This window comes from Panthera pardus, unplaced genomic scaffold, assembly GCF_024362965.1.
Source record: "Panthera pardus isolate Hobbes unplaced genomic scaffold, ASM2436296v1 HiC_scaffold_26, whole genome shotgun sequence".
NCBI classification, from domain to species: domain Eukaryota; kingdom Metazoa; phylum Chordata; class Mammalia; order Carnivora; family Felidae; genus Panthera; species Panthera pardus.
The window spans coordinates 35,558,620-35,569,059 of NW_026526832.1; positions in this window are offsets into that span (position 1 = coordinate 35,558,620).

The following is a 10,440-nucleotide window of genomic DNA, read 5'->3' on the forward strand; positions in this document are numbered from 1 at the left end:
AGGCTCCTCGCCATGCTGACTGTCGCATCTGTCTCCCACATCACCTGCTGGGAAGCGAGACCTCAGAGAGGCGAGAGGTCGTTTGTTCCAGAATTAACTTGGGAGAAACTGACATGGTTCCTTGGGCAGGGTGTGCGTCTAGCCTGAGCCTGTCCTCGGGGTAGGCTGCCTCCCCGTCCCAGTTTCCTGGGTCTCAGAGCTGCTCTGCTCAGTTGGCGGACGTTAGGGACTTCACTTTTCCCTGCACGTCCTGCCCAGCCCAGCTTGAAGCTTCCCCTGCGCTTGGAGGGAGTGTCAGACACGTGCAAGGTGAGGAAACATCATTCCAGAGGAAGCCCCCTTCACTGAGAGTTAGCAGACTCCCAGTTGGAAGAGGAACATCTCAGCTGGAGACCGGAGAAGGCTGTTCTCCTTCAATCATGGAATGATTGCCTGGCCAGTAGCGGCCGCTTGTGTCACTGAACGAGTGGGTGTAGACGACAGGAGGTGCTGGTGGAAGGACAGATGAGGTGACCGCAGAGGTTTCTTAATGCTCCCAGCTCGTCACCAAGTGAAACTCGAACAGCTTTTTCATGTCTGAAACAGACCCACATAAAGCAACTATGAAGATTCCATCGATTATCAAATACCTGTGTTAATAGCACATGGGAAACATGCTACTTGGGTCCTACTAATCCACGATGAATGGGCTTTGGACCATCAGGCGGGAGAGAACTTGAAACCCCGGGAGCAGGTGACACAGGAGAAGGAAGGTAGGCCGAGTGTGGCCCTCACTCTTCCCACCAGGTTGCTACCCTCCAGCTCCTCCCCATGGCCGGGGCTGGGTCGGGGAGCGGAAGCATCGAGAATAATGGTTTTTTCATCTTCTCTTATGCCGCTTTGCAAAACGATGCTACCATAGGTGCTGTTATATTTAAAGGGCAGATGCAGAAAACCCACAGAGCGGAAAAATGCAGGAGCATGGTACCATTTGCAAACAGGTTTCCCAGGGAAAGCTGACTTCCTCGCAAGGTTTAGAATATACCGCATCCATTTTGTTTCTAATTACAGTGGTCTTTAAGGCAAGGAGTGTTTAGTGTTTCTCTCTCTGTCTCTCTGTCCCTCTCTCTCTCTCTCTCTGACTGGCTAATGGAAGGAGTGTGCAGCTCTGAAATAGGCTTATGTGAAATCGCTTTCCACACCATTAGGGAGCTGGGATGATCTCTTCAGCAGAGCATCCCCAGCAAACACTGGCTGGGATGCTCTCATTTTAGAGAGGAAGGCGGCAAAGATCTCACTTTCCATCAGAGGAATGTCTGAGTAGACAGAAGCCTTCATATTCTCCTTAACAAGGTGAGGGAGGCGCTTGGTTGGGGTGGGGGGGGCACGGCAGGGAGCGGGGAGGGGAATGCAAAAAACAGATAAAACTTAACGAGAAGAGAAACCACTTCCCTGCCCAACTCAGACCTATAGATTTAACTGGGAAAGCCGGCTAGTTGTAGAAGAAGGAGTAGAATGATGAATCTGGGTTCAAATCTTGTTTCCACAACTTACTGGCCGAGGGACTGGGGCAAATACCTCAGGCTGACTGTGTTCCCAGTTCTGGCTAAGCACAGCAGGAGCCCCAGTCCTTCAGGGTTGTGGCCAGAGTGTGATGCGATGGTATCTGTAATGAATCCAGTTCACCCTACACAAGCTAGTCATTATTATCATTAATTAAATATGCTTCATTAACTCAGTTCCTAGGGGGAAAAAAAACACACCAATTAATTAGAAAGTTGATAACAAGTTTTAAGTCCGTATTATAATATGCTCGTTCTGTAGTATTAATATTAATGCTCATTCTACAGTAGCTAGAGAAACGGTTTAAGATACTGATGTGTCACATAAAATGCCATCACTTTAGACATCAGTGGGAAGACGTTTAGATGGAGAATGAGAAATATTAGTTCACACCTATTCTATCATTTACATGTAACGTAAGTGCTGAGTTATCACTGCGGATGTGTTTGTGACGACGAGGCTGCTCTGATTCTACGGGCATTTGAATGTTCACACCTAATTCGTTATTTAAAATAGAAATCACTTTAAATTATCATTAAGGAAAAGATATTATGGAGTAATGTAACAGAAATCTTCGCTTCCTCCTTGACCATCAGCCCCTTGCTAATACCAGGGTGAGTTCTGGGCTTCAGGAAGAGCCAAGGATGACACAGTAATTAAGGACTGGAGTAGTGGCGCAATTAAAAAAAAATAAAATTTACATATAGCTAATGAGTATGCATTTTACTATATTCATTGGACACCTGTTACCATACTTACGTTGTACGTTACGGAAAAATTAATTTAAAAAGAAAAGCTGAATGGTTTGTTTTCAGATTTGGAATAGATAATACTTGTCCCCATGCCCATAGTGGCAGATGTTTCAACAGTCACAAGTGCTAGAACTGAACTGAAGTTTGAGCTTTGGTTAGACTGGCGCCCGAAGTCATTCCTTCAGAGCCTTGTATTTCGAAGAGATGGGCGTGTCCTTTCGCTTCTCTTTGTGGAGACCACCGTGATAATAATACATACCAGAAGAATGGCAGTACGGTATATGCAAGAGCAGTGAGGGTAGGATCTGAAATTAAAATATGTGACTGTAAAATCCCTTCTTTCCATATTTCCCCCTGCCCCTACCAGCAGGGTCCTTATTGGAGAAAGTCAGCGAGAAAGACATTAGTCATAACTTAGCTGAGTGTTTCGAACTTCAGCTTTGATTATCGGGAACCAACATTTGAAGGAATTAGCATCTAGTTTATCTGCTAACAGCAGGATTTCGTAGAACATGTACATAACTGGATTCGTCGTATAAGCAGTACTTGCTCTGGAGAGCTGCTTACAGGTAAGCGTTAGAGAGAGTGGGGGTCTCCTGCTCCTGTGCTCACTTCATGGAGCACGTGAGCAGTTAGTCCCAGAACCTCCCTCAGTGTGGCAAAATGCAAAAGCCAGGAAACCTGTGGTTCCCTTCTACAGAATTCATCCTAACGCCCCAGGGGAGTCCCCCATCCAGACTGGTGCCAGAGCAGGAGAACTCAACAGAGGCATCCGCATGGCATGGGGGAGGGCCCCGTAGACTTTTTAACATGTCCTGAGTCTTTACTCTTTGCCAGTGGAGATAAGAGCCAATGAAATGGTCTTTCTAGTTGTGACACAGACTACACGTGTCCCAAAGCAGAGATGGTGGCTGGACAAAGGACGTAGCAGGGGCTGCAGCGGGTCTAAGGGCCAATGAGCGAAGCTGAGCAGAGACTGGGCTCTGTTCCGAGGGATGCCCGCGGGGGATGCGGTCTGACCTCAATACGGCCACCTTCCTCCAGATGTCGTGTGAAATGTTGGCACACCGGGAGTGCTATAAGCCCATGTTGGAAGGGAGAAGAAAGGAAGGGGAAAACAATCTGAATTTACTGATAGACTGAAAAAAGAGATCAGAAGTGACTGAGTTGTCCTTGAATTAGTGAGGTTTACTTTTTGGTGATAGGTTGAAAGGTAAGCGCAAGATGGATATGAAGTTAAATTGTCAATGAATAAAGTAATATTTTTTTTCATACCTGAGTCTGTGATTTAAAAATACGTATAGCCACAGGGGCACCTGGGTAGCCCAGTAGGTTGAGCATCTGACTCTTGATTTTGGCTCAAATCATGGTCCCAGCATTGTGGGATCAAGCCCCACATTGGGCTCCACACTGGGTGTGGATTCTCTCTCTTTCTCTCTCTACCCCTCCCCTGCTTGTGCACATTCTCTCTCTCTCCCCAAAATGAATAAATATCTTTTTAAAAAGTCCTGAGTATCAAATATCAAAACAATTTTGCAAAATACTGAGGCATGCTCAAAAGGAGGAAGAGAACGTATTTGAACATCAAAACCTAAGAGAGAATAGCAAAAGAGAATGTAAAGTCTAAGCAGTGGGGTTCTTTTGGAATCATGGCGATCCCCAGAGCCAGTGATCGGACCTGGGCCCTAGAAGTCGGTGGCTCACACAAGACGCTATCGATCCTGATTTGGGCCAGCTGGAGAGGAGAAGATGGAGTCCCTGTAAAAGGATAGGATCCAGGAATGATCAGTGCTTCAATGGAATGTACCAGAAAAACCACATGTGGGACCTGGAGAAGCCAGAAGGAGGCTTACCATTTGCCCCAGGCTCTGGATGGAGGTGAAATGTCTCTATTAAGGAATCAGGCTCATGCCTGTGAGTAGTGTGGCACAACGAAGAGAGGTGCCGAGAAGTGACCGTGGAATCCAGTACAGGAAAATTCCAAGCCCTAGGCCAACAGCAAACAAATATAAAACGGCTCCATACGAATAACTACGGTGTGGTGTAGGGGACACCCACAGAAATCCCAGACCCTGCCGAAGAGAGCTTATATAACCAAATTATGCACCATTTGAGAAAATGAACAACCGTAACAGACAGTCAGCCAAAGCAATGAACATGAAATTCGCGCCCTAGGGTCTGAAACGGAATAATCTGAAAGAAGCCATAAAGTCAAATGTTAAAAATGATTAAAAATACCAAAAAATGGAAATCATAGTGAAAGTACGTGGATACCATGATAAGAAGTGAATTCTAAACACAAATCAGGGGCACCTGGGTGGCTCGGTCAGTTAAGTGTCCGGCTTTGGCTCGGGTCATGATCTCATGGTTCATGGGTTCGAGCCCCACATTAGGCTCTGTGCTGACAGCTCAGAGCCTGGACCCTGTTTCAGATTCTGTCTTCCCCTCTCTCTGCCCCTCCCCTGCTCGCATTCTGTCAGTCTGTCTCTCTCTCTCTCAAAAATGATGAATAAACATTAAAAAATTAATTCATTGACTATACACATATAAACTTTAAAAATAAATAAATAGATACAAATGAAATGGGTGGGGGGGCACCCGGGTGGCTCAATCGGTTGAGCGTCCGACTTCGGCTCAGGTCATGATCTCAGGTATGTGAGTTCGAGCCCCACATCAAGCTCTATGCTGACAGCTCAGAGCCTGCTTCTGTCCCTGTCTCTCTGCCCCTCCCCCGCTGGCACTCTCTCTCTCAAAAATAAACATTTAAAAACAAATAAAAACAAATCGAATGGAATGTCTTGGGTTTAAAAACAGGTATAAAAATCGAGACTACAATGGCAAGGCAGAAAGCAAACAACACAGAAAAGCCCAATGGCACAGTGCATGCATGGTGTAAAGTTCCCAGTCTCCTACACAGTGTAACTTCTTGTTGCTTTGCCAACACGTGTCATTCACACTGGCCGTGATCCATGAAGACTGTCACGTACTTCATCATGTATGCACTAGTTGAGAACTTGATACGTAAATATCTGCCTCGCCGTTCTCTTGGTGCTAGGAAGGATGCATTGAGTCCACGGGTTCAGCCTCTCCATGGACACAGTAGGAAGTAGGAGAATAGAGATGGGAGTTTCGGGAAGGTCTCTGCAGAGTGTCCTCGTTGGTCGGGGACATTTCATGCAGAAGAAGAGGGGAAAACAATTATTAGTAAAAGAAAATTTGGATGTGTGTAAAGAACACTGCCCTCGCAGACCCGGGGTATCAGGCTTCTTAGACAAAACTCTCGCTTCTTGGGGGGGGTCTCGGGTAATTGACCTGCTGGATGTGGGCTGGCTGTGAGAAGGACCACTGGCCAGGTGCAGGTGTTTTCTGAGACTACTTCCCTGTCTGCGACCCTGTGGGAAGGGCCCAGAAGAAATACACCAGGGGGACGTAGGGACCCTTCTGTGAGTGTTTCCTCTTTATCTCCTCTGAAAAGGGAAACCTGGCTATGGTAAGATCAAGCAAGGGATCCAGGGATTACCTCCAGGTAGTTCCTTAAGAAGCTCCAGGCCCTTCGGTGGCTTCCCCGGAACAGGGGCAGCCGGCTCTAACAACGTACCCTCACAGATGCACCTCGGATCTCAGCCTCACTTTCTCGTGCCTCGGGTCTGTCCCTGCTCTCAGTTTTCTCTCATTCAGCTCATTTCCGTCCCTCTAGCTGCTCTTTCTGCCTTCCCTCGTGAGCCTGATGAGGAGCTGGAAGTTCACCTCTAGAAAGGATTTCCTGCCCTGGGCCTCCCCCTCCAGCCCTTCATAGTGAGGTCCTGGGAGAGGGAGAGGGAGACAGAGAGGTCCTGGACCAGAACCCCAGGGTCCCACTTTCTTGGATGGGGGTGTCAGAAACTTAGCTCCAAGGGACGGAGATGGAGTTTGGATTTCCATACCCCAGATATTTAGAGGGATCCCGTGACGATTCCAGGAAAATGGTTGGATATGCCTGGAAACAATTCCATTTCTGGCCTCACCATGAGCTGCTCACCTCCCCGGATCCTTCCCACAGCGAATTTTCTTCTGATAAAGAAAACCCCCGTGGTGTTCAGTCCCATGCTGTGCACTGTAACTCTGGCTCTCCTGTAGCCACCCCAGCCCTGCCTGCACTGAACGCTCTGCTTGACCTGCTTCTCCTTGCGAAATTCATCCTCATCACTGCTGCCCACACAGGCCATGCTCCCTCTTTGAACTCCTTGCTCCTTGTGATGTGATCACGAACACGTCGCTTGTGCAATTTCACCCGGAGAAAATGGGCGCGGAGGCATGTGCTCTCTTCCGTGAGAGGGACGAGTGATGTGCGGAACGTGGCAGTTATCGATGGGGGAGGGGAGGGGAGGGGGTGAGCAAATGTGCATGACAGAACTCAAGTATCCTTTGAGAAAACAGAAACCCAAATCCCAATCTTTTCCTCCCAAGATCCGGTGATCAAAACTTTGGCCAATTGACTTAGCATGTAGCTTGATCCAGGGAGGCTCTGAGCAAGGCTTCCTTGCGAAAGAAGCTTGATGAGACTCCGGAGAGAGAAGCACATGGGCGTCAAGAGACGCACTAGTGGCCTAATTCCCAAGAGAGGCTTCCGTTTAAAGGAAAAGGTGGGTCACTGTCAGAGAAGAGGTAGATTACTCAGACCTAGCCAGAAGCTGCTCCCCCGGGAGCCCAGGCCGATGCTGTGTGCTGTGTTCGTGCAGAAGCAGCTTAGACGGGAAAGATCATTCTCCTCAACTGGAAGAACCATTGAATCTGGTAACCAAATCGATCATTTGAGTGTGGCCGAGAGCAAGAGCCTTGGATCCAGTTGTACTGGCTGGGGGCTTTGGGAGAGCTGGCTCGGGAGGTGGTGCAGATCCCTCCAACCCCAAGGGGCATTTCTGATTTCCAGCCCTGATATCGAGATGAGAGCCTCCAGTGCGACTGTTCAGCCCTAAAAACACCCGGGAAAGCCTGGAGATTTTCCCAAGAAAGGAGTGCCTCATGACTTAAACCTCATGATATTTAAAAGGGGCGTTTAAAATAGCTGCGGCCTGTTTTACAGCCCGGTTTCAAGCAAATAGGATATGTGGTTTATACTTACATTGTTATTGAGCTTCTAAAGTACCTGTGGGCACAGCCTGATTGCCCACCCATGAAAGGCAGGAGCTGTATTTTCTGCCTGGAGGCCAGAAAACGCTGAGATTAAGCCACCATTTCCTATCTGTATATTCAAGAGTTTGTGTGATTATCACAAATTCAAATTTTATTTTGGTTTCCCCGTAAACTTCTGCCTGTTGTGTCTTTCCTTGTAGCATTTGGACAAGGCCCATCTGGTATAGTCTCTACCTTGCCACTCTGTGTCAGAGGCTTTCAGAGCCCATCTGGATTTCGAGTCTATCATAGGGCTGTCTGCACAATTATCTGTGTGCATCTCAGAAAATCTGCCCCAGTTTTAATATATATAAACCTTTCTGTACACAACATACAGTCAGCACAGCATCTCCACAAGACCTTTGTGATAAAACCTACTTGGATTTGATATTTGATCAAGAGGTTATATACCTTAACATACATATTGGATTAAATATATTCACATGTATATGATACATTCTGTATTTTTTATCCTGTGGATTTTCTTTTTTTTTTTTTTTTTTAATTTTTTAACATTTATTTCTTTTTGAGAGAGAGAGAGAGAGAGAGACAGAGCGTGAGCAGGGGAGGGGCAGAGAGAGAGAGGGAGACACAGAATCGGAAGCAGGCTCCAGGCTCCAAGCTATCAGCACAGAGCCTGTCACAGGGCTTGAACTCATGAGCCGTGAGATCATGACCTGAGCCAAAGTCAGACGCTCAGCCGACTGAGCCACCCAGGCGCCCCTATCCTGCGGATTTTCAAGATGCATGTTGACCATAGTCATCATGGATCCTCATGCATATCTGGCCTAAAAGTAAAAATTTAAGGTATGTGTTTTAAAGTACGTAGTTCTTCATATCCGCTGTGCCTTTGAACCTACAACAGTTAGTAAGATGGTGATAAAGACCACAGTTTTTTAATAAGGCAACTGAGGGGCGCCTGGGTGGCTCAGTCGGCTGAGCGTCTGACTTCGGCTTAGCACATGATCCCACAGTTCGTGAGTTCGAGCCCCGCGTCGGGCTCTGAGCTGACAGCTCAGAGTCTGGAGCCTGCGTCAGATTCTGTGTCTCCCTCTCTCTCTGCCCCTCCCCCACTTGTGCCACGTCTCTGTCTCTCAAAAATAAATAAACATTAAAAATCTTTAGAAAAAAAATAAGGAAACTTAAACCTGTAGCAAGTAAGTGATTGGCCAATGTCCCATTACTAGTAAAGCATAGAGCCAGAATTTGAACCCACATCTCATTGTATAAACTTGAGCTTTTCTCGTTAGACTGTCTTGGAGAAACAGCACTTCCGTGCTAGGTATTGAATATTTAACTGGTTTGCAGGACCTCCCAGTTCACTGGGCATTTCTCGTATCCTTGTTGTAGCTTAACCGTAAGAGAAGTGTTGTCTTCATTCTGATGAGGACGAATCATGTGCCGACGGCCACACAGCAGTAATGGGGGCAGCCAGGGCCAGCATGCATGATTCTGCCTCTAAATACTTGGGTTTTGCTTTTGTCTCTTTACTGTTTTTCTCTTCACTTCCTTCCTCTCTTGCTTACCTTAGCCCCATCTCCTCCAAAAAGAAAAGAAGGGATATATATTCCATAACTCATGTTGAGGTATGGATTTTGGTGCATCATGTAATTGCAATGCCTTAATTTTTTTTTTTTCTGATTAAAGGTAACGTGTGCTCATTTTGTAGGAAATTTGAAAAATATCCAAGTCTAAAGAGTGAAACACACATACCATAATCTCATCACCCCAGAAACAACTACTGGTATTATCTAGCTAGCCACTTATTTATCTGTGTATCTCTTTCATCTGTCTTTTCGTCTGTCCTTTCTGTCATCCTATTATCTACTTATGTCTATCTTTTACGTGTGTTTCTAGATCTCTATAACCTTATAAATACAGCCTTAACAATGTATAGCCTTAACATTTCAGATCGTAATGGAAATGCTTTTTCATTTATAAATGTACAATTAGTAGTTGCCTATGTAATCATTTTCAGAAATGTGATTTTAGTTGCTACACAATGTGATTTTATTTAATCACTTCCCTATTGTTGGCCGTGTCTGATGTTTCCAGTTTTTTCTTCTGCAGTGAATAACATTGTAGCGAACAACCTTCCCAGGTACACTCAGCTTCCTCAAAGAATCAGGCATCTTTATAGGTTGCTTGTACGTTAGCTTTTCTTCCTAACACAGGGGAAGTGTGTGGCTGCAGCAGGACCCCAAAGCAGCCAAACAACTGGGGGCTTGGTGAGTGCTTTAAATACAGAGTTGACTGCAGACAGACCATCAGATACTCTGGAGCTTACAGATTTGGTGGTTTTGGTGATTTCTTGGCTCCACCAGCTTCATAAAAGCAGACATCAGAGTCTCTGTTAGAATATCAAATGGGCAAGGCTTGTTGTTAGGAAATGAGTTACTTCTGGCCTTAGGTTCCAGTTAGGTAGAAGAGTGGTTTCTGATACGCCAAGGAAGTAACATTACCTGAAAGCTCTTATCCATAATTCAGCACCTTTTGGATAGTATATATTTACCAGAATAGTTTTGTGCTAGAATTACATTAGCTTAGTGAAATGAGTCTGACAATCTCTTTCAACAAATATTTTTAAAGTACCTACCATGTGCAAGGTACTTATGGGTTTCCTGAATTGTGGTAAACCCTTGACTTTCATTATCCACTGTATCATTCACAGTGGTTCTAACGAGGGAGTTTCACTAACACTCCTCATTTTAGGCATAAGAAAACTGAGGCTTAGCCAGATTAAGGAATGTTCCCCCAAATCCATAGATCTCCTAAGTGGTCAAGCAGGCATATAAACCAGGTTTGTCTAGGGGCGCCTGGGTGGCTTAGTCGATTAAGCGTCCAGCTCTTGGTTTTGGCTCAGGTCATGATCTCCCGGTGCATGAGTTTGAGCCCCACATCAGCCTCTGTGCTGACAGTGCAGAGCCTGCTTAGGATTCTCCCTCTCCCTGTCTTTCTCTGTCCCTCCCTACTCATTCTTTCTCTCTCTCTCAAA